Source organism: Protopterus annectens, chromosome 3.part1 (assembly GCF_019279795.1).
Source record: "Protopterus annectens isolate FY-2018-M chromosome 3.part1, PAN1.0, whole genome shotgun sequence".
NCBI lineage: Eukaryota > Metazoa > Chordata > Ceratodontiformes > Protopteridae > Protopterus > Protopterus annectens.
The window spans coordinates 1,755,485,249-1,755,510,888 of NC_056732.1; the positions used below are offsets into that span (position 1 = coordinate 1,755,485,249).

General features: G+C 38.8%; 1 long non-coding RNA gene across 1 annotated transcript in view; it reads left to right on the plus strand.

Moving 5' to 3' along the window:
- Positions 1-601: 601 nt before the first annotated feature.
- Positions 602-25,640, plus strand: part of LOC122798909 — a 32,299-nt gene continuing 7,260 nt past the window's right edge. The window contains exons 1-2 of the long non-coding RNA XR_006364341.1: positions 602-656; positions 18,089-18,148. This is a non-coding gene — a long non-coding RNA (uncharacterized LOC122798909). The remainder of the gene's footprint in view (positions 657-18,088; positions 18,149-25,640) is intronic.

Sequence of the window (25,640 nt, forward strand, 5' to 3'; positions counted from 1 at the left end):
ACACTTCACAAGTTCCATTTTTATATATACTTGACAAACCCTCAGACTTACATTATACAGATTAATGAAAAACTTCTTCATTCATATGTTGCATCAATCCTGTTTATTTCTACTCATTGTTAACACAGTTCTCTTTGGGTCTCTTTCACAGTGTTCTTATTCCTCTTATTAATGTCACTGACAGTTCCCAATGCCCATTTCATGGCACAAAGACTGCTGCTGTCATATACCACTGTCCTGGCATCTGTTATTAACAGCAGTTATCTAGCCGTGGGTAGCTTACTTTGTCTAACCCACATTACTTCTTAAACTTCTCCAGGTAACACCACAGTGTCAGGATTCTGCTGTACTGGTCAAGGGCAGCAGTAATTTCTAGAAGTAACAGAAATGCAAGTTGCTATCATCAAATTGACCGGCATGTGGGACTATGTGCTGTGTGTTGTCATATACAACTGACAAATGTCATATTCAATAGTACAGACAACATTTATCACCATTCATTTATAAATCTATTAGTTACAGAGGATGCCAGAAATTAAAAACAAATGTACTGCATTATTTTGTTCTACGATTTTTTTCTGATTAATATTTTTTTTTTATTGAAGGCAACCTGATGAACTGTGTACACAACTCTATTTCGCAAGTTCTCAATCAGGGTGAGTAGATTCTTGTTTCTTTTATTTGTCAGAAAGATATAACATTTTATTTATAAAAAAATGGGCCATAAGTTTCCAAACACTAGTTGATTAAGCCTTAGCTCTAAGCATGTCATTATAGTATTATAAATGCATTGCAGAGACTATTATCAACCCCCCCACCTCCACCCCAAGGCTAATCAAAGCATATTATACAGGAAACAAGATGAGAAAAAAGGTCAGCCTTTTAGATTCATCTTACAATGGCAATCTCACATAGAGCTCTACTGAACTGTAATAAAACAAAAGTAGCAACAGTTCACTGTTAGCTGAGCTGTAAAGAAACTTACTCAAATTTCAGTGTCCTTACATGCAATGAAATTGAGTGTACTGTACTCTGTAGGTATCAGTGTACAATTATGTATGTGTGTGTGTGTGTGTGTGTGTGTGTGTGTGTGTGTGTGTGTGTGTGTGTGTGTGTGTGTGCGCATGCATAAGCATGTATACGTGTGTGTGTGTGTGTGTGTGTGTGTGTGTGTGTGTGTGTGTGTGTGTATATGCATATGAAGACATGCCTTACCTCTTTCTGAAAACTTGTTGCCTCACATTTGTCCCTCATATTTTAAACGCAACCTGGATAACTGGATGGGGAAAAGAAAATACACCCCTGGGATTCCACCTGTGCCCCTGCTGGATAGTGGCATAGGCTTCTGACTTGTTGGAACATGGGCTAAATTCTTGGCTAGGGTTGTAAGAGCCTTAGGGCCAATAGCCTTGTAACGTCCTATGATCTTATGATCCTATGATAGCACATTCTCTAGTTAACTGTAGGTTGCTGGTACTTTGTTAGCAGTGCAGGTCTGTCTTCAGCTGAATGATGTCTAAGTATGGAAGCTCAGATAGGTTATATACAGTGTCAGTGATCCTGTTTGTAGTAGGTGGTATGCATGTTCTGTTTATTAATACACACACACACACACACACACACACACACACACACACACACACACACACACACACACACACACACACACACACACACACACACACACACACACACACACACACACACACACACACACACACCTCTTCAGTTTCATTGACCCTCAACTGAGATGACTTGCCCAGAAGCAGGTTATAGTTCCTATGATAAGAACCACAGAATCTGTTGTCTATTATAATATATGTGACGTTTTATGTTTGATGTCATCAACTGCCATGGCACCCTACCCATGAATCAAGATTACCACCCCCATTGTAGATGAAATTTGAAAACTGAGCCACGAGCAGTGACCTTGTCAAATCCAAGCCAATCCAAGACTGAGCTAAGGTTCAAACACTGATGAATATTTCCATGGACTGGAATAACTACATGTGCAAATAGCTGGTATTGACCTCCACCAGATAGAATGCAGTAAAGTGTGAAATGTGTATATAATCCCTGTCTGATTACGCAGCTGTAACCAATATCTAAAAATATCATTTTATTCATATTTTATAATTTAAATATGATTATAAGCAGCTGACACACTACAACCCAGGCCTCCACAATGTGGAGCACAGTCCAATGCTCCTGAGTACATAGTGCTTGCTTCATTAGAGCAGTTGTACCCTACAATTAAAAATGTAATTTTATCTCATATGTGGTGTAAGATGAGTGCAAAAGTTTAGCACATCAGAACAGAGACCTTGGCAGTGCAGACATCAGTAACATTTAAAATGAGTGCATCATGCTTACCTGATTAGGCTAGCTGCAGATGGTAACTAAATTATCACTGTATTTGCTTTACTCTTTTTTATGTGTCTTTTTTATTACCTTCCAGACAGTAAAAATGATGTCAGTGTTCCAAAGAAATAGAGAAAGAAAACATGATTAAAGCTACACTTATAGTCCAATAAATATCTATTGATTTACAACATTCCAGGAAAAGATCTTTGTATTTTTCAGGAAATGTTTATTATGCATCAACAATTTACAGCAGAAATATGTATATTATACAGAAACTCATCGCCTATAAAATACGACCATAAGCTAATCACCCTCGATATCCACATCCCACCCCCACCCCCCATTAAGGAAACCACAGTAAGAAATTTCTCCAAAGCCAACTTCATGCTTCTTAAGACAGAAGTAGTGAACTTCATGACACCCATGCAGATGGACAATACAGTTACAACTGCTGAATCCTACACAAATGCGCTCTATAAGCACCTACATGAGTGCATGGATCGTGCTATCCCAAACAGAACTAAGACGCTATCCTCCAAAAAAAGGAAGCCAATCTGGTGGTCCCCTGCCATAAACAAACTGTACAACAGAAGAAAGAAACTGTTGCAAAAGAGAGTAAAATCCCATGAGTGGAGGAGCTCCCTGGTCAGCCTCAGTAAGAAGCTGAGATCCCTTATAAGATCCTCCAAAGCTAGCTACAAAAATAAAATTGCCAGTAATTCCAAGGACAACCACAAAGCATTCTATAGATATGGCAAAAATCTCAATGGCAACACCCAGATCTGCTCTGAGTTACAGCACAAAGGCATGAAAATTACAGAACCAACTGATATTGCCAACATCCTGGCAGATAGGTTCAGTGCTAACTTTACCCCTCCACCCCCTAAAGGGCCCATATCTATACAGGAAGAATGCAGAGTCCCTGTAATCACAACTACGCAGGTGAAAGCTGCACTCTCTAAAGCCAAAAACAAAGCATCCATGGGACCGGACAACATCCCAGGCTGCGTTTTACACGAACTTCAGAATGAACTGTCTCCTCACTTAAGCACCATGTTCAATAATAGCCTGGCATCAGGCTTTGTGCCCACTGAATGGTACATAGCAACAGTTATCCCACTCCACAAAGGGGGAGCCACCACTGATCCCGGGAACTATAGACCTATTAGCCTGATGAGCCTGGTCTGCAAAGCCATGGAACGTATCATCATGGAACTCATAAACAAGGACATTGGTAACCTCCAAACTCTGAATCCCACCCAGTTCGGGTTTGTGAAAGGCAGATCATGCCTCCTGAACCTGATCGACTTCTTTGAGGCAGTCACCAAAGCCGTAGATTAGGGTAAAGTGGTTCACACAGCCTATCTTGACCTCGCCAAGGCTTTTGACACCATCCCTCATTCTGGAATTATAGCTAAACTGAATAAACTAGGCATAAATCCCTACATCACAAGATGGGTTGCTAACTGGCTTACTGACAGAACCCACACTGTAAAAGTTGCAGACTCCAAATCTGACCTCAAACCAGTGAAAAGTGGAGTACCACAGGGTTCCGTCCTGGGACCGCTCCTGTTTGGCATCTACTTCTCTGAAGTACAGGCTAACACAGAAGGCCTCTGGCTAATGAAGTTTGCAGATGACTGCAAACTAGGAGCCATAGTCAAGTCCCCAAATGATGTGAACATCCTACAGAAGGGCCTCTCTGAGACAGATGCCTGGTGTCAGAGCCATGGCCACAAGCTCAATGCCAAAAAGTGCAGTGTCATCCCCTTTGGTAAAAACTCTGTACCCATGAACTACCACATAGGCAGCAATCAACTTAACACTGAATGCATGATAAGAGACCTTGGGACCCAGGTGGACAGTAGTCTCTCCTTTGATAGTCACATCACCACAGTAGTCAGGAATTCCTTCTACATGAAACACCTCATCATAAAAGGGTTCTCATCCAGGAAAAAAGAGGTCATCGTTACCCTCTACTCATCACTCATTAGACCCATTATAGAGTACAACGCCCCTTTTGGAATGTACCTCACAAGACATCTGCAGCAGCTGGAAAGGCCACAGAAGTACCTCACAAAGAGGATTACTGGACTCAAACAAATGCCCTACATTGACCGCCTCAAAAAACTCCAGCTTTACTCTGTAGCATATCGCCTACTCAGAGGTGATCTCTGCCTAACATATAAAGCTATGTCAAACCCAGAGCTGTTGGACATGCTACACCTAAAGAAATCCCAATCCCTCTGAGCTACATGCTCTAGGGACCTAAACCTTGTCACCACAATAAACAGGACATGCTGGAGGATAGATTCCTATCCCAGAGACTTCCCATACTCTGGAACAGGCTACCCATCTATGACAAGCAAAGTTCTTCCTTAGCACTCTTCAAGAAAAATCTTGATGAGTGGATGGGAAATAGGAAATACACCTCATAGATCACTTCTGTGTCTCTGCTCATCAGTGGAACAGGAAAATAACTTTCTTGGGTGGCATCAGCCAGGAAACCTTGTTGGCTAGGCTTGCATAGGCCCTTGGGCTGATAGCCTAGTACCTACCTATGAACCTATGTAGAGAAAGTTTTTTTAATGGGGACAGTGTAGGGGGCCCACTAGTATTGTTTGACAGGACAGAGATTTTTGATGGTCTCCTTGGCCATAAGCCTAGTAATGACCCATGAACTTATGGCCACTCATCATCCATGCTTTCCAGTCCTACAGATTTCTTAATTATATTGTCATTTGTTTTCTAACACCTTCATACATTTCATTTTCACCTTACTCCCCAGTGCTGCATTTTCTTCTTTCTAATGTTTTCCTGAGCCCTCACTAGTCCTCTTTAGGCTGTTAAATTATTTACATTCATCAAATATCCATGCCAAATTGCAAACAATTTTCAGTATTTGTAGTTTATTGCCCTTGTTCATAACTGATCATATTCAGATTCAGATCTGATGAAGTCTGTGATAGCAGATGAAAGCGCTAAACCTTGTTTTTTGGAGCTCTGTGTGGTCTTGTTTTATTAATAAATTTGGCTTATAGCATCCACAATTTGTACCATCTCCTGTTTGAGCTGTTGGAACTGTGTTGTGCCATTTGGATCTCATACACTTTATAGCATTGTTTTGTGTTCTTTTGAGTTGTATTTCAGGTGCCAGAATCCACCACATCACACATGCACTTAAGTCTCTCCACAAAAGTACAGGTATGACACTGTCATTGTCCATGCTGGTTTGAATGACTTTAGATGTACCTCCCTGGACTATACGAAGATAGACATGATTGAGCTCTCAGAGTATGTGTCCTAGACAGGTTTGTTCCTAGCCCTAAGCATCATCCTACATTCACCAAGAATGACACCACAATGCCAACAAAAAGTAATTGACTTCAACAATTGGCTTAGTTTCTGGTGTCATTCCAAGGGGATCCAGTATCTATATGGCTAGGATGACATGGTTGACAGGTCTAGATGCATTACCAGAGATGGACTGCACCTGTTTCCCCCTAAGATTCTGGATTCTGGCCAAAGCTCTTGCCTCCCCCATTTTGCCTTTTTTTTAGGCAATGACCCAAAGACAAATCTTTCAACATAGAAGATCTGTCAAAAAGCAAACTGAAGGTCATGCTGCTTAATGCTAGGAGCCTTAACCTGAAAAAGCTCACTGGAGGCTTAGTTTTTGTAACTGCACAGATATTGGCATCTTCCATGGGTTCAGGCACCTAAGCAGAGAGACATTTCCCAGTGGCACATTTGGTTGGGGAGTGGGGACGCATGGCTGAAGTGGCATTCAGATGCAGAGAAATATGGCTGTTGTGAATTCCCTGTAGGTAAAGAGAAACACACACTGCCATGCCCACAGCTTTAATAACCAAGTACACGGGGGTGGAAAAGTAATGAGTGTTGTGCTCACTGTACACTACATGCTTATGTAACTACAACATGGAGAAGTGTGCTACAGAATGGAGGAAATCTTGCATGCTTTTGTTGTCACATTTATGCTCCAGTGTGTATTTTTGGTAATGTTCTCTAGACATTGTGAAGGGGGCATTGGTATACACACACACACACATACACACACACACTGATTATAAAGGCACTTCCTATTGGGCACTGCATTTTTAGTTCCACTGATATGTCCAGTGTTCTGACTGCTGCTGATGCCTGCCATCCTGCTTGCTGTCTCATGTTGCCTTGAGGGCTATGGATATTACCCCCCCCCTTGTATTTGGTTATTGAAGATGTAGGCATGGCACAGCATTCTTCTCTTTGTCCACAAGGAATTAGCCACTGCTATATTTCTCTGAAGCTGAAAGTCACTTCAAACATTGGTCCCCATCCAAATGTACCACATGGAAATGTCTCACTGCCTAGGTGCCTGAACCCTTCTAACCCTACCCAACCCCCCAGCTGTAACCAGGCTAAAAATAATTCTCAAAAGCTGACTACAACCTGCTAAGGGAGGGTATCAGTAGTTTCACACCACCACCCCCTCTGAGGATGCAGACAACTGTGTTGAACAGTATGCCAATGCAGTATAAAAGCACCTGTACAACTGCATGGACTTAGCCATACCCACCAGAACTAAAACCTGCTCCTCAAGGAAACACAAACCTATCTGATGGGCATCCTCTATCAACAGGGTTTACAACAAAAAAAAGAAACTATTGTCCAAGGGTAAAAAGGCAGAAATTCCCAGTTGGAAAAACTTTGTCCTCAGCCTCAACAAACAAATTAGATCACTAGTGATAACCTCCAAAGCCAATTATGAATCTAAATTAGTCTCTGAAACAAAGGGAAACCACAAATCCTTCTTCAGTTACAGAAACCTCCATGGCAAAGCCCAGGCTTGTTCCAAATTAGTACTTAATGGCAACACTTACACTGATCCTGTTGACTTAGCCAACATGTTAGCATATAGATTGAATGCAAACTTCACCCCTCTGTCACCCCCCCAAGGGCCCATTTGACATCACCAGTACTTGTGCTGTACTTCACATCTCCATAGATCAAGTGTTAAAGGTCCTATCCAAGGCAAAGAACACAGTTCCATGGGACCTGATAGTATCCCAGGCTGTATTTTGCACCATCTCCATGAAGAACTAGCTTTGCCATTAAGCACCCTTTTCAACTACAGCCTAAGTACAGGCTTCATTCCAGCAGAGTGGAAAACTGACATTGTCATCCCCTTGCACAAAGGTGGTGTCACTACTGATGCAGGAAACTATCACCCCTTTAGCTTGACAAGTGTAATCTGTAAATCCATGGAGCGTATTATTATAGAACTCATAAACAAGGACATAGGCACCTCCAAGCACTTGACCCCACCTAGTTCATATTCATTAAGGACAGATCTTGCCTGTTGAACCTGATTGCTTTTTTGAGACTGTCACCAAGGCCCTGGATGAGGAAACGTCAGTACATACAACTTACCTTGACTTTGCCAAAGCCTTTGATACAATCCCCCACTTGAGCATCATTGAAAAGCTAATTCAACTTGGTGTAAATCCTTAGCTCATCAGGTGAGTGACCAGCTGGCTCACTGATAGAACCCCCAAGGTCTAAATAGGTTCCTCCATCTCTTATAGCAGACCTCTCACTAGTGGTGTTCCCCAGAGATCTGTCCTCAGACCCCTACTGATTGGCATCTACATCTCAGAGGTCCAGGCAAAGACAAAAGCCCTGTGACTGACCAAGTTCATGGATGCATGTAAGTTGGGTGCATTCATTGACTCCCCAAGTGATGTTAACATACTACAAATGAATCTCACATCAACAAATGACTGGTGCCAAAGTTGTGGCCTTAAGTTAAAAGCAAAAAAATATATATTATTATACCATTTGGCAAAAACATGGCCCCTACTGATTACCACATCAACAACAGTCCCCGAAGCACACAACCTGTGGTGAGAGACCTCTTGGCTTGTTCCAAATTAGTACTTAATGGTACGACTTACATAATCTCACATTCGACCATCATGTAGCGGCAGTGGTCAGAAAAGCCTTTTACTTGGTTCATCTCATAAGTAAAGGGATTCCATCCAGAAAAAAGGAGGTTATTATCCCTCTGTACTCCTCCCTCATTAAGCAAATAATTGAGTAAAATGTCCCATTTGGTATGTACCTTACCAAACACTTGCACCAGCTGGAAAGGCCACAGAAATACCTCAGTAAGAGAATTCATGGTCTCCAACAGATGTCTTATGTGGACAGGCTCAAATCACTATCACTCTACTCAGTATCATACAGATTGCTTAAAGATGATCTGTGTCTTGCCTATAAGGCAATCTCAGATCCTGCACTATTAGAGATGCTCCATATCCATAAGTCTAACTCCTTGTGCATTACTCACTCAAAAGGCCTAAATCTAATATGCATCATTAAAAAAACCTGCTGGTTTGACAGCTTTGTCTTCCAGAGGCTGCCCCATCTCTGGAATAGACTTCCCATGCACATCAAACAGAGTACATCGCTGACCCTCTTCAAGTGCAACCTTGATGAGTGGATGCGAAACCACACATTTGTCCCAGAGTTTCTATTGACAGGGGTGACAGATGCTAATTGAGTTTTTTTTGGGGGGGATAAACTCTTGGCTAGGCTTGTAAGGGCCCCAGGGTCATTAGCCTAGTAACCTCTTATGATCCTATGAAAAAGAATAATTCTGATTATAATGAGTGCAGAAGCTATGGACAGTATAATTCAATCTATTTCAATTTATTAACACTGTTCTTGGAGACAGTAAACTTTGATATTCTGAGCACAGAAACTACAGACAGTATTATTCAGTCTGTTTCAGTTTATTAGTGCTGTTATTGGAGATAGTGAAATTTGATTCAGATATTGTTGACATCTACATCCACTGTATATAACATTCTTAACAAAACTACAGTGTATGCAGACTTTTATTCTTTAAGGTGCAAGAAGATTTAGAACATAATGGAGAGACTGGCACCTGCTCAGCACAGTTCTGGGTAATTAAAATATATAGACATTCATTCGAGTCTCATTCAAGTTTCTTCCAGTCATTTCCAGCTCCTTTCAGTATTCTACAGTACCTTCAGATTTAAGATTGCCTATTTTAACAGCACCAAAGTTTAATTCAGAAAGTAGGTCAATATGCAAATTAAAAAAAAAACTGTTTAACATCAGGATCTAGGCATACAACAGCAGGATGATATATTTCCTTAAGAACAAGATACTCGATTAAGGTAAGAGACAAAACATATAAGAAATGGAAGAGAGAGAGATAGAATTATTACTTTGAAAACTGAAATAAACAACTAGATAAACAAATTAAGCATATAAAGATATTGAGCATAATAGGAAACCTTGTGAAGTAAAAACATACAAATTGATAAAGTGTGTACAGATTTGAAAATTTATTCTCAGACAAAACAGATTATAGGTATATTAGACATTCCCTCTCTGGGCCAGTAATCAAGGAGCCTGAATCCTCACCATTGACACTGAAGAGGAACAAAAATGGATACACCCAGTATTTCCAAATGCAGCTCTCTGCATCAAGCGCAATGTCCCTTAAGAGCACTCAGGGAACACACTCAGTCAAGGTCTGAATTTCCCTCTCTCTCTCTCTCTCTCTCTCTCTCTCTCTCTCTCTCCAGAGCAGTCAGACTCCCCACTAGCATAGCTGTAGCGTTGTGTCTTTAGCCAAATGTCAAAACTAAGTCCTCCACCAATCTCTCTCTCTCTCTGTGAAACTAGTGCTTTGTGTCCCTGCTCAAAGTAGTTCATACACACACAAACACACACACACACACACACACACACACACACACACACACACACACACACACTCTTGGAGATTTCATTTGCACACACACACACACACACACACACACACACACACACACACACACACACACACACACACACACACACACACACAGACAGACACACCTGGGAAAGGCTGGCACAGATTTACTAGCTATGCCTCCTTATGCCCAGACTACAAGGTAGTTACACTGCCACCAGACACTCCAAAGACAACTACTCTAAGGCTTTTCCAAGGGTATCCTATTATACTGAGTGAAATTAATATTAATACAAATGATAGTGTTTGTCCAATGTAGTAAGGCATTCAGGAGTGGCCACAAAATCACCAGATAGATATGAGTACTCTCAAAAGTTAAAATATTCTCTAAAGAAACATTCACAATTAAAAGTTCAAATATATTTAATAATAAAAGAACATGAAAATACTAAATATCTATTTACAATAAACACAAGAGTTTCAATCACAGGAAATATTAAAATAACACAGATGAATAGATTCACACAGATGCAGATTAACAGAACTTAACTAATCTCACTATATTTTCCTAACTGATCTAAAGAATTACTATTCCCTGGTCACTTACTAGAACAAGGCTAGATGAAGCAGGTGAGGGTTACTTCTTTGTCAGGTTAAAAACTCAGACTGCCCTGAGACTTCAGTCTCATCTAGTATCAAAACATTATTTTGTACTGGATTACAGAATGACATCACATACATCTGGTCATCTGATGTTTGGTTCCAATACATGCTACCCCCTTTCCTAGTAATTGACCCAGAATCTCACACATGTGTGTCAATAATACACATACATATAGATCTTTGCTAAGCTCTGTTGCAGCTTCTAGAAGTCATAAAACAATAAAACACTTCCAGTCTTCCTAAATGAGTAAATAAGCCATTCTCTGCCAAAGACATTTGTCTCTGGCTGCAATAAGAGCTGTAAGATACAATCTTTATGGCCTAAGTTCAGTAATTTAATTTCATGCTATTTTTTAATGTTAGCTGGACTGAGATTAATCACTTCTCATCCAGTATCATCTGTTACAATGTAAATTTCAATAGTTATAATACAGCCTGACATACAAGTGTATTTCTTTTTCTGTCCAGCAGGACACAACTTTGGTATTTTAACACAAGCAGATTTACAAATATGTTTTTCATCACAAGCATCTGTACCAATCACTTTGATATACAAATGACATATAATTCTTTACAAAATTCCAACTAGCTATGCTCACATATTTTACACATCCACTGCCCTACTTCTTCTGGCATAGAAGGCAATACCTCACATCATCACAATATACTTACAGCATCTTATGCAAAACAGTTTGGCTCCACAACGTGGTAAAATTTGTCCTAGTGACATCCAAGTAACCTCAGATACTCGAATCAAATTAGATTATATTGAAAAAGGACTTCAGAAACTGGAACCAAACAAAGCACAGGGAGGAGACAAAATTAGTAATAATGACTTGAGAACACTTCAGCAAGAACTCACTGTACCATTGCGAAGAGAACTTTTAGCTGACATCAAAGAGTGAAACAATACTACTTTCATGAACTTTAATCATACTTTGAATTAAGAATGGGATCCATTCCTGTCATGGTATTAGAAACCCAAAGATTTAGAGAAATTAAAAAAGGGAGATATAATTGCATCTATTATTTACTAGGCCATATAAATATGGGGAGATTCCTCAAGAGTGGAGACATGCTCTTATTAAATCTGTCTTTAAGATAAAGGGAAGTAGGACAAATGTGAGTCATATGGACCGTTAAGTCTACTTTTATGTCGTGGAAAAATAAAGGAGAAGGTAATATTGGATAAGTTATCATAACTGGAAAGGTTGGGACTTGAAACCATATATCAGCATGCATGTGTTGAAAATAGATCTATTACCACAGGTAACATGATGTTCTATAACAATATAATAGCTATGAATGAAAGGCTCTGCTGTGATGTAATTTATATAGATTTAACTTCAACATTTGACAGGCTCAAACACAAATCACTGATCAATAAATTAGAGCAACTATGTATCAATCTACACTTGATAAAATGGATAGCTGCATGGCTTACACATAGGACATGGCAAGTATCATGCAACAACTGGACAGGTGAAATTCTTGGTTACATTCAGGGTGTAGATTACATAGATATTTACATAGATTGTATCTTTCAGACCTAACTTTTTCATCTGAGGTGTTCTATAGTCTACATGGAGATGACCTGAAATTGGGTAAACTGATTACATGTGTTACAGATAAGGTATTTCTGCAAAAGAACTTGACTAAATTAGCCATTTGGGCACAGGAGAATAATATGCTGATAAATTCATCAAAAACTAAACACTAAGGGTTGGAAGGTTAGCATAATGGTTAAGGTGGTTACCTTAGAAACATAAGGTATCGAGTTTGATTCTCATATAGGGTAACCGGCTAGGCTTAAAATGGTCCACAAGGGCAGGTAGCCTAGCCCTAACCTATGAGCCCATTATATATGAGATTTGGGAGACATATACTGAAAAGTGAATATTTAATACAGAACACAGTGATTTAAACTGTAGCCTCATTTAAGGTTCTGGATATAGGTAGAGCCAGGTTTGAGTTTTTCTAATCATATCAACCAATTGATTAATGATAACTATAGAACTATAGGTTGTATAAAAAAATATTTATAATGTCTAGGAAATCAGAAACGATGAAGTCATTGTTTGTTAGATACATTAGACCCAACTTGAGTATGGAATAACAATATGGAAACCTTATACAAGCTTGAATAAAAGGGAAAGATTGTATCAGAAATATACCAAGGGCATCCATGGATGTGAAAATTATTATAAAGACTAAAATGTCTGAACTTTTACAGTATATTTTACAGATATCTAAGAGGATATCTTATTCATATGTATAGGGCATTTAGAGACAACTCCCTGTCTGAATGTATGGGGTTATCAAAAAGTAGTAGAAAAATCATCTGACAACTTAATGTAGAAGATTCTATAGGAATGAGAAGTGTACTAACTGCTTCACTGATAGAGTAGCTGATGCATGTATGTATGTATGCATTCCAGTTTCCTCCAGTTCCTTCTAGTTCATTTCAGTATTCTACAGTCCTTTCAGTTCTTACATTGCCCATTTTAACAGCACCAAAGTTTAATTCAGGCAGTAGTACAGTGTGCTGAAAGTGCACAGTAAGTTGTGGAAATTTCTGTCAGGATTGTGATAAACAAGAATATGCCAAATCTCTAAGAACATACTTTGTATGCCTTTTTTTTTTTTTACAACCAAATTGTCAGATAGTATCCATAATGTGGGTTGCAGAAATATTTTATAATTTAGATGTTTAACAATTATGTTATGACCAGCGGTGGTGGTGCTGCGGTAGCATTGTTGCCTCACAGTAAGACACTGTCTGGTTCGATTCTCAGCTAGAGCGTCTTCTGCATGGAGACATGCATGAATGGGCATACTTTCGTTGAAGGTTGTGCATCAGGGCTGGTAACTCGGCACATAAAAATCAACTACCAATCATTAGAGGACCGGATTTCTGCTGTGTCGACCCCTAACTGGGAAAAGCTGAAAGACACAACAACAACAATTATGTTATGGATGTGTTTGATTCCCTCTGCCTGCAGTGTCTAATTGTGTGACTCTGAGCAAGTCACTTAACCTGGGCTAAGACTGAAACACAGTCCAGTGCTCTTTTCTGGTAAACAAATGCAGATAAATAAATAAACAAATAAATATTGCACTGATAGGATTAATGTATATTACATATGTGTTTGAGTCATGTTTTTTTCACTTGCATCATGTGTTCCAACTTATTCTTTGAACACCAGCCCTTATATTTTTTGCTCCTTCCTAAATACCATGTCACTTTCATTTAGAAACAGGCATACCAATTGTTTAACGCTGGCCTACAAATAATCCCTTGTAGTACTGTCTCTGCACCATACGTCTCAGCTGTCCCTGATTTTACAGAATAATACCTGATTTAACTCATATTTCTGCCCTGTCACGCATAAAACTGTTGATTTTTTTAGTACATCACTAAGGATTACAGTCAGTCAGTAATGTCAGTCCCTAGAGTTCAGGTGATTATTCAGGTTAAAACACACTGATGGAAATAATTTAGTTGTCTTTTCTAGGTGATCATCATCATCATCATCATCATCACCTCACCTTTTCTCCCATTTTCTACATGGGGTTGGGATTTTGCTTCAACTGTCATCATCTGCCCCGAATCAATGCCACTCTCCTACCTTCTTTGACACCCATGCCTAACTTTCACATGTCTTCTCTCACACAGTCTATCCACCTCTTTGCTGGATGCCCTTGTATCTTCTTGACTTCTTCCTGTCTGCCCAAAATCATCTTCACTAGATTGCCTTCTGGTTTTCTGCACATGTGCCTGAATTACCATAATCTGTTCTCTTTTTATGCAAATGGAGCTATGTATGCATCTGCTCCTATGTCCTTATTTCTTTGTTTGTTCCACAGTATGCATCCTACTACCTGTGTAAAGCACTTGATCTACATCATTCCTAGCGTCTTTAACTGCACTGCATTTACTGCTCAGGTTTCTGTACCATACAGTAGTATTGGTCACATTACTCTTATGTACACCTTACTTTTCATCTTATTTGACACCTTCTGTTATTTAATATCCCTAACACTCTGTGTTAGTTGGCTGCAGCACCCCTGATGCTAGATTTGACCTCCAAATTCAAACTGCCCTTATTCCTAACCACCCCTAACAGATACTTGAAGCTGCTAACCTGTTTCACTATTTTCCCTCAGTTCTCAGCTTTTTCTGATCTCCCCATTTGCTACCATTACAACTGTTTTGTCTGTGCTCACTTTCATCCCATGTGCCTTCAGTTTTGCACTGCATCCCTCTATCTTTTCTTGAAGTTCTCACTCAGAGTCTATCTGTAATTAAACATCATCTGCATGCAGCACCTTTGTTGATCTGTCCCTACTGATCGGTCTGCTAGTGTTCATCATTAGTGTGAACAGCAGTGGGCTCAGAGCTGAACCCCAATATGCACCCACTCCCACTGGAAACCCCTCTGTGGGGCCGAACATTGTTCCTACTTGAGTCATTTGGTCTTTGTACATAGACTGCCCTAATTCTATCAATGTTTCTGGGACTTTGAACTACTGCAAGACTACCGAAACCAACTTTCTCGGGACCTTGTCATATGTTTTCTCCAAATCTAGGAATGGCAGGTTTGACTCTTACCGAATCTCAAGCTACTTTTAAAGTATCTGTCTCACTGCAAATGTCAGGTCAGTTGTGCTTCATCCTGATTTGACTCCAAACTGTTCATCTCCCATTTTACTTTCTATTACTCTGTGTATTTGTTTATCAATCACCCTCTCCAGAAATTGTATGCAGTGTGACAGGAGTTTGCTACCTCTGTCCTGCTCACAGTTGTGAATGTCCCGGTTGTTCTTGAACTCTGGTACTAGTATGCCTATTTTCCAGAAGTATGGGATACGTCTTTCTCTCTCTATACTACTATGAGTACCCACAGGATCCATTTCTCTCCTATCTCACTCAACATCGTGATCATATCTGTTGTGACCTCATCTGCGCCTGCTGCTTTCCCTGATTCCATGTGCCTTCCAAGTTCCTTAGTTCTGTTTTTATTTCTTTTATGGTGGGCTCATCCACATCTTTCACTGTAGGCTGTGTCTGGAGCAGCACAGATTCTATGAGGGTTTCTTTATTCAGAACCTGCTAGAAGTACTCCTTCCATCTGCCTTTGGTGTCCTCTGGATGGCTGAGCAGGTTGTTGATAGCAGCTCTTATGAAGGGTTTACTACTGTTTTCTTTATCTTTTTGTCTTTGCCTTGCAACCTGATATACTTTCTTTGTTCACCTACTGAATCACTTCCCAGAAGTTGGAAGAGTGCCTCTGATGCTTTGTTCTTAGCCTCTTTGTTAACCTAGCTATAGTCCTTATTTGCCTGGTCCATCTTTTCTATCTCCCACTTTTTCTGCACTCCTTCTTTCTTTTGATGACTTCCTGGACTTTTGCATTCCACCAACAGCTTTCCTTCTCGACCTTATGTCCATACTAGGCTTGCATGCATATCTGTTGTGTGGTTCTCACACATGCTGATTTAAGGTGCTCCCGTTCTTCTTTAACTTAACATATTTCCTGTTCATCTTCAGCTACTAGAGCCCTGAGTAATTCTTTGAACAGTTATGTTAATCTCCAGTCAACTTCCAGGTCTTCAGCCTGGTCTCTGATGCCTTGGAGCCTTCTCTAACCACTGCTTGCAGCTGATTGTGGTAACCAGTAGTTTATGCAGTGGGCTAACTGTTTCACTGGGGATGATTCACTGATTCTTAATCAATGCCCTTTTTTTACTATGAGGAAATCTACTTGAGTTGCATGTTGGCCACTTTTGTATGTGATTGTGTGACTGTCTCTCTTGCTGAACCATGTGTTGGTCACCATCAAGCAATTTGCTAGACAGAAGTCCATAATGCCCTCTCCTACTTTATTCTTGTTGCCCCACCTATACTGACTCAAGCAATACTTATATCCTGTTCTATATGTGCATTTGAGTCATCTGTTATCAACACCAATTCATGTTGTCCTGCTTTATCTAGTTGGTTCTACAACTGCTGTCTGAATGCACTCAACAGAGCAGTCCAAACAATTGGACACCATTCAGCCAGTAGCTTATTGAATCAGGTCTGCCGGGCTTTATGACATGCACATACTGGTCAGTAGGGTCAAATAAGTCCCTTCTGTAGGGCGTAGATCCACAACTTACTTATCACTGCAAATCACCATGCATTATTTAACATGAGTGAATTACCTAGAACCATATTTTGCACTAGTGAGTGGCCACTCTACCACAGTGAGCAGTCTGTGACCCGTGTTCTACTGTCTTGAGAATGCTGCTTACTAGTCTTCCTGCTTTAATTAGTAGGTCCTGCTCTAGGTCGCCATCTAGAGTCTGAGCTGCTACCCACAACTAAATTCTTTACTGAATTTGAGATAGAAACACTCACTATGTTTTTGGAATGAATGGTGGAACCCAACAGATATATAGTGAGAATATACAGACTCCATACAGGCATTGACCACAGGTCAGTATCAAACCTTGTACCTTTTGCATGGGGAGGTGAATACCTTAACAATTATAGCAACTGTTTTTTTCTGTCTAATATTTTTAAAATTAGCCTGACACTCAACAAAGACATACCCAGCTATGCCCTTAGCACACCAACAGCTGTGCTAAGCAAAATTAGTGTGTCATCATCTGAGCAATTGTCCAACATTGTTTTTGTTTTATTTTATCTTATTTTACATTTATTTAAAATGGCAGTATATTGACCATAGCTGACCATTTGCAGATTTTCCTTGAGTGAAATAATATGCAAAGGAGAAGTAAAGTAGAATAGAGAGGCAATAAGCTATACGTATTAAATCAGAACAGAAAGTAAAAAATGCATAACAAAATCTGTAAAGCAGCAACTAATAAATACAGCAACAATTAGGACAGAAATGCACATTTTAGAATTTTACAAGATTATTCTTCAGTTTACATCATGATGGAAATGCTGTGGGGTAATGACAGTCAGAGCAGGGGAATTAAGAGGTGTTAGCAGAGACAGTAATGCTGGAGGTTGAGAGGGCCTGACATGAGTTAGCCTGCTGTGCTGCTAGTGATTTTGTGTTGATCAGTTTGCAGCACGAGAATAATAAAACTCACAATATGAACTAGAGGGAGATTAGTATTTTAATGTAAATGTTATATTTTTAGAAGAAATGCATTACATTTTGTGCTTCATTTAAATGAACACAGTTGATTTTGTATAACATGTTCAAAATACCTTTTGCATTATTTAATTCATCTGTATATTTGTGAGCCATAAAATCAAACTTTTTGTGGTTCTAGCTGGCTTAAAGATCGGGAACCATACAGCTGCTATGGTCATCATGAACAGCATAAATTCTGGTGAGTTGTTTTCTGTTTCCTTTACATGCCATAGAAAAGCTTATTTATCTGTTTATTTACAAGATGATAACATTTTGTCTGAGTTCTGCCACCTTTTCCCGGAAGACACAGCAAAGGTGTAGTGGGGACATATGGCATGTACAATTAAACTGTAATCAAGTCATTACTTCATTCATTCTTTCTTTCTTCAATTTGTTCATTCATCCATCCATTCATTCATTTCCTGATGCCCACATTAGACTATGTGAGGTCACCATGGAGTTCAGCCTAAAGAGTCAAGAAATAAATAATGTAAATTAAGGGCAAAACCAGATCTGAATGACAAGCCCTTACATTGCAGGACATTTACTTACAGACAGATTTTGGGGTTATTAATTTACCTTACTGCAAGTCCTTGAATGCAAACTAGAGCATCCAGCAAAATAGCAATGCAGACAGAGGGAGAAATTGTAAAGAAATGCACATAAACCATACAGCACATAATGTAATGAGTGAACAAAGCAGTGCAATGCAGCAACTCTGTACCTCTACAATTAAATCATTTGCTGTCTGTAAACCAATGCAATGTAAAATAAATACAGATAAATTGCTAACAGTGATGCATGCAGCTATTAAGGCTGTGCAGACTTGCAGCTGTTCATAGTCATAAACATTTCATGATCAACTAAAGGTTTTATTAGTGTACTGTGCACTGATATCCTTTCTAACCATATCCATAATTTTATGTATCTATGTATGTATGTATGTATGATTCTGTCTATCCTTTTCTCTCTTGTCTATATATCTATCTTTCCATCTATCAATCTATCTTTTGTTAAGGGTAGTGCACTGATCTCAATAAATCAACATGAGCCACTGTCTGGTGATTATGATTATAGTAGTAAAGCAGTAGTAAAAAAAGGTAGCATATCACAAATATGTTCAAAGAGTGCTATACATAACATGTACAAACATGATTCAAAGTGTTCTTGGTTTTACAGTTATGTCTGAAAACGTAGTGGAAAGAGAGCTAAGATGTTGAGAGAGAGTGGTTATATGATACAGCTTGCCAAAAACATTTGCACTGTGATAGGTTTAGGAGGTAAGCTTTGAGGTGCAGTCCAAATTTAGTGTAGGAGGAGAAGTTGTTTAGGTATAGAGGTAGAAACAGCCACAAATAGGTACTAGGATGGAAAATAGGGTCTGTGAGCTATACTTTAATTTAAAGGATGGACTCTTGTCTCATCAGATACAAATGAACAGTCTTTGTCAGCAAATTGTAGGATATGGGAAGTAAATATGCACTAGACAAATTTGTTTTATTTTAGTACTGGTTCAAGTATGTTGTGGATGATACAACATGGATGTTGGACATGGATGATGGACATGGATAACAAAAGTAAAGTCCCATCATCAAGGCATAATTTTTCCATAAATAGTGATATATAATATCACTAAGAAATGGGATCATAAATGAAAATCATGACATGTGAGAGAGAGTGTAAAGTTGCATTTCCCAAGCCTGGTCTCCTACTATTCATTGGTATTTGTATGTATAACGATCATTGTAATCTATAACTTTTCATTTGATAAAAACAAAAGCTTTGACAAGTATGCTTTGCTGTGGCCAAGTCTGAAAGAATCAAGATCTGTAGGTAAATTATTGAAATTGTTATGCAGGAAATGAATGTGTGTCTGTAGCTAAGAAAGTCATAATGTCCATCACTGTGTAGGGGAGGAAGGGTCTGCATATAATTGATACACACCACTGCACAGGGGATACTTTTATAGAAGAAAACTAGTGTTCATGTAAAAGTAATGGACAACACAACATATGTTATTGCATTATGGCAAGGGAATGGCCTGTTTACTGCTGACAGATAGCACTGCTGTAACTATGTACTGACGTTTCTCTCTGCACACAAGAGAAGGATCTGTGTGCAGTCTTACTAACAATATGGTACTGACCATCACTGTATATTAAAGGAAAGGTTTACCTGCAGCTGATGGATAAACACAACACTGCTTTAACAACAGAGACAAGGGGATGGTCTATATGTTGGTGATAGATATCATCCCCAGACTACTAGTGAGCGAGAGAGTAAAGGTTTGTGCTTATGGCTGAGGGTACACCACACTAACCATTTCAGGATGACTGTAAAAGGATCCACATAGTTCATATGAACAGCACTGTCAAGGCCATGACTCTGTGACAGAGGAATGATGAAGGTATGAGCCACTGTCTATGGGACAGGATATTACTAGCTGTCAAAGTAAGGTACCTCATTTAGCCATTAGAAAGCACTGCATTCTCCGTGTCTCACTGCACATATCAGTCATAACACTAATATTGCAGCCATTGAATGTCATTCAAACATCTTATATTTCATATCACTTTAACACCCTCATCCAGTAAGCATGTCTCATATTTTAGCCGTAAACTGTCTTGTACTTAACCTTTAATGCCATCTTCAACATTAGTTTGTAATCATTATTAGTATTTAACTGTCCTTGTTTAACTTATGCTGCTATTTTCTCTGTTCCAATTGTTGCTATAAAGTAGATTCTGCCTTTGAAAAATAACATTCACATTTTTACAATATGACCTCATCCTTTGAATTTAATTTACTTATATCTAAACCCAGCTTACTCATACATTCTTTTTCAATCATTGCTTCTCTAGTCCACACCTTCTCCTTAGCTATAACAATTAAGTAATCTCCATAAACCATATAAATTGAAATCTCAAAAATATTACAAATCTTAGTTATTCCCCATACACTTTCCATTTTGCATACATCATAACAGCATTCAAAATCATATCAAATAAAATCCAATTATAGGACGCCATCACTGCACTCCTCTTAGAATTTGTATTGTCTTACTAAACTATCCATTAAGCAGAATTTCATTCCATGAATTAAAGTATACAAATCTTACCACATTCATTATTTTTATGCATGTCATAATTATCCAAATTTTCAAACATACATTTATGACTAACCTTGTATGCATTTTCTACATCAAATGCTATTGTTTTGGCCCCATTCTCCTCCCATAATAATATACTGTTCACTACCTTGCTCATAAAAATTGTCACATCTTTATTTTCTCTACCCTCAGTTTTATAAATACCTAAATTTAATTTATATTATTTAGTACACCTTCCATTTTTTTGTAAAACATCCATTAGTAAGTTGTAGTCCATACTATTTAACATCAATAGCATCCAATTTTAATATAATTTCTCTCCATTTTTATATAAAAATGCCATTACTCCCTCACAAACATTTTATCTGGAATACCATTCTCTAACCAATAGTTCAAAACTTCCACAAACAACTTTTTCTTTGTTTCACCCTATAAAACTCATTCATGGCATGCTACTTTTACATATTTTAAAACATCATTTAATTTCTTCAGATCTATCTTTCTAACCATATTTTCATCGCAGACTCATTTATTTAATGTAGTTTCATTTGTTCTACTTTATTTTCAAGTAAATCCAAAAAACGGAATGGAGTCCACTGGCAAGTATATACCAACGCAGAATGGTAAAAACAGTCCTTTATTAGAATAAAACGATTATCAGTATTCACCAACGTAAAATAATAAGCGCTTTTGTCTCCAATTATACAATTCAGGAGACTTTATCAGACAAGAACTGAACATTAAAACAGAGTTTAAATACTAAAAACACTGAAAATCTCTCTGCCAAATGACATCACTTCCGAGATGAGCACAAAGTTCTAATTAAAGCAACAGTGTATCTTCCTGGCAAAGCACAAAGTTCTAATTAAAGAAACAGTATATCTAAAAAGAACATTGAGCTGAAAACCATGTACAAGTGCAAATCACATGCATAAAATAGTAATAAATAATAAATAAATAACTAATATATATTGGCAGTGCTCTAATAAATATAAACAGCAATAATTGCTCATATGCAATCAGGCAACTGCCAACAAAAGATAATTAAATGCACAATAAACATGGAATTCTAAATTACGTTCCATATAACAAAGTGTTAGCAGCTTTGTAAAAACACGGCCTAAACTCTTATATGACAGAATTTAGCAACTGTCATAAAAATGTGCAACATATGATTTAAATGCTCGTATTACATAGGTTAAAACTGTTTTTTTTTTTTAATATATATTTTTAATACAGTGAGACAACCCAATGGGAAGAAATTTGGGCAATCAAAATATATACTAGAACACCACCACCTTCTCCGATAATCTAAGAAGCTGATGCTTAAATATGTAAACATAAAACTTATCTCATATAATACAACAATATATAAACCTAATAAATACCAACTAAATAAATAACTAATAGTTAAAAAATAACTAAATAGTTAAAAGGTATATTTCTATTAGTCTCTACCTAATGCTTTTATTTTTAGCAAACTATTAATGGAAATATTATCATTTAAGCCTGGCAAACATGCAGCATTCAAGCGCAACTGCCAGGCTAGTTCCATTTTTTCTAAATAGTATGGCCAAGCACCTCCCTGAGTGGAATACACCATACTTTCCAGTGTAAAAATTTAAAATAGTGTTCTGGGTATATATTAATATGTTTGGCTAATGCATTATGGTCGTGGCCATCATGAATATCCCTAAGGTGCTCACCTATTCTATTCTTCAACTTTCGTTCAGCTTTGCCAATGTAAAAACATGAGCAAAATACACATAGGGCACAATAAACAATTCTCTCCATGTTACAGGAGAATTTACCAGTGATCCAAATGTTCATTCCATTGACTTCTACAACTTCAGCTTCAAGTATTTTGCTACAAAACGTGCATCTTCCACATTTATACATATGTCCCCAACTTCGTTTTGGTTCATGATGTTCAAAAATATTTTTCAAACAACAACCTTTGCTATATACACAAATCCGACCTTCCCCAAGAATACTTACCTTATCCTTGTCATTGAGTATGAATTCCTAGTTCTTATTTAATATATTTTTAATGTTATATGCATCCCTACTAAAAGTAGTTATAAAACTATTCTGATATGATTTAATAATTTCAGCCACCTTATTGTCAATAAGGTTTACAGGACCTGATTCAGGTAAAACTAATGACTCATTAGTACTAAATTCTATTCTCCCAACCACTTTAATTTTCAGAATAGGTACAAAGTGACCTTCTTGTCTCTTATTAACAACGTCATTCATTATTTGATCAATTAGTTTCACTGGATATTTCCTTCTAATGAACATCTGTTTAAGAATGTCACATTCTGCTAATTTTTTTTTTATTACACTTTTTTTTATTTTTATTACACATCATCCTACTGCCTTCCTTTTTAACCTTTTTACTTTCAAAAAGGAGTTACTTCTTTGTGTTTACCTTGTATAAAATCTTTCTGCTTATATATTGAAGCATTCACCTTTAGCATGTTTTCTTTATATATGCTTATTCTTTGCTCATTATTTGTTCATCATTTCACCTTAAGCTTTTCTCATACTCATTTAAAAACATATTTCATTTAACCTTTCCATTTTTCCAAAACACTTTTTCCAGTCTTACATGTTCTTCTTTTATATGTTTTCATTATATACAATCCACCACTGCTCTACAGTGTTAGAAAAAGGCTACTTGTGGAATTATCTTTCCACACCCGATCTCCTTCATAAAAAACATTTCTTTCTTTACATCCTCCAGAATAATGTAATACCTTCAATGATGATATATTCTTCCATATTTGTAACTTTTGTTTGATAGCCAGATGATCATGAAGTCAGGCTAGGAGACAAGCATGTGAGTCTGGTAGCCTGGGGGAGACCCAGACAGACTGCATACTTCCAGCCAGGACTGGTGAGGTGGTTACTTCAGTAAGGGAGCTACTCGGTAGTAGTGAGACTGAAGGTGATCCACAGCTGCTTGTGGGTACTTATGTTCCCTTGGACAGAGTGACTGCAAAGATAGAGGTGAGTAGTAGTACCCAGGCTGAAAGTGAGGCACCACTGTCAGAGGATGCCAGACTTCCTGTGGAAGGGGAGCTGGGAAGGGTTACAATGAGAAAGTTGAGACAGGCCCAGCTCTCAGACCCTACATTGCAAGGCCTGAGGCAGATAGCTATGGAGGCACCTGATTCTCAAGGGAAAGGGGAATCTGTATACTGGAACAAAGAGTTACTGTACAGAGAGTGGACGCCTGAAGGAGGACTTGAAGGTGAGAGAGTACAGCAGTTGGTAGTGCCTAGAGCCTACCATCTGGTGCTTCTAGCCATAGCCCATGATATTCCCTTTGCAGGTCATATAGGCATAAAACGTACAAAGAGATGTATTATGCAGAACTTCTATTGGCCTGGAATTTCTGGAGATGTAACAGGGTACTGCAGGACCTGTGAGCAGTGCCAAAAGGTAGGCAACGCAGGAGACAAGGTGAGAGCATTTTGATGCCTTTGCCTGTGATTGAAGAACCATTTCAGAGGGTAGCTATGGATATTGTGGGGCCTCTGAGTATTCCAAGTTCCACAGGGAAAACGTATAGCCTAGTGATTGTAGATTATGCTACACAATACTCTGAGGCAGTGGCTTTGTCCTCCATTGAGGCAGAAAAGGTGGCAAATGCTTTGCTAGAGATTTTCAGCAGGGTAGGTTTCCCAAAAGAAATACTGTCTGACAGATGTGCCAATTTTATATCAGACCTGCTGGCTTGTCTGTGGAAGTCTTGTGGGGTGAAGCACATGAAGAATACCCCTACCATCCCCAGACTAATGGTGTTGTTGAGAGGTTAAACTCTGCAATCAAGTCCATGCTACGGGCATTTACAGATCAGTTTAAGAGGGAGTGGGACAAATATTTGCCCCCCCATCTGTTCTTTGCTTACAGAGAGGTTCCCCAGGAATCCACAGGTTTTTGAGTTGCTGTATGGGCATAGTGTGAGGGGACCTCTAGATTTAATTTGAGATGAGTGGGAAGGTGAGTGTGAGCCTCACAAGGAGTCTGTTGTGACATATGTCCTAAATCTCAGGACAAGGCTCATGGAACTTATGGGCTTGGCCCAGGAGAACCTGGCAGAAGCCCAACAACAGAAAAAGGTGTGGTATGACAGGAATGCTCGAGCTAGAGAGTATGCTGTAGGGTAACAGGTAATGGTTCTCATTCCTGTCAGACACAAGAAGTTGCAACCAGCTTAGGAGGGACCCTACAGGGTGGTAAGAAAGGTAAGTGATGTTAACTACATGGTGGAACTGCTAGGCAGAAGGCAGGGGCACAAATTGTACCATGTTAGCAGGACAAAACCTTATCATGATAGGGAGGCCCTTGTGCTGAGCATTTGCAGTGGATTGCAAGAGAAGTCTGAGAGAGATCTTGTAACTGATGTTCTCAGTGAGGCTCGGACTGACACCTCAGTGGAAGGGGTAGCAATGTCCCAGCAGCTATCTCCTACACAGGTTTGAGAAATCCGAGCAGTGTTGCAGGAGTTTGGGGACATGTTCACTGGGAAACCAGGGTGCACCCACCTGGTGCAGCACCGGGTGGATATAGG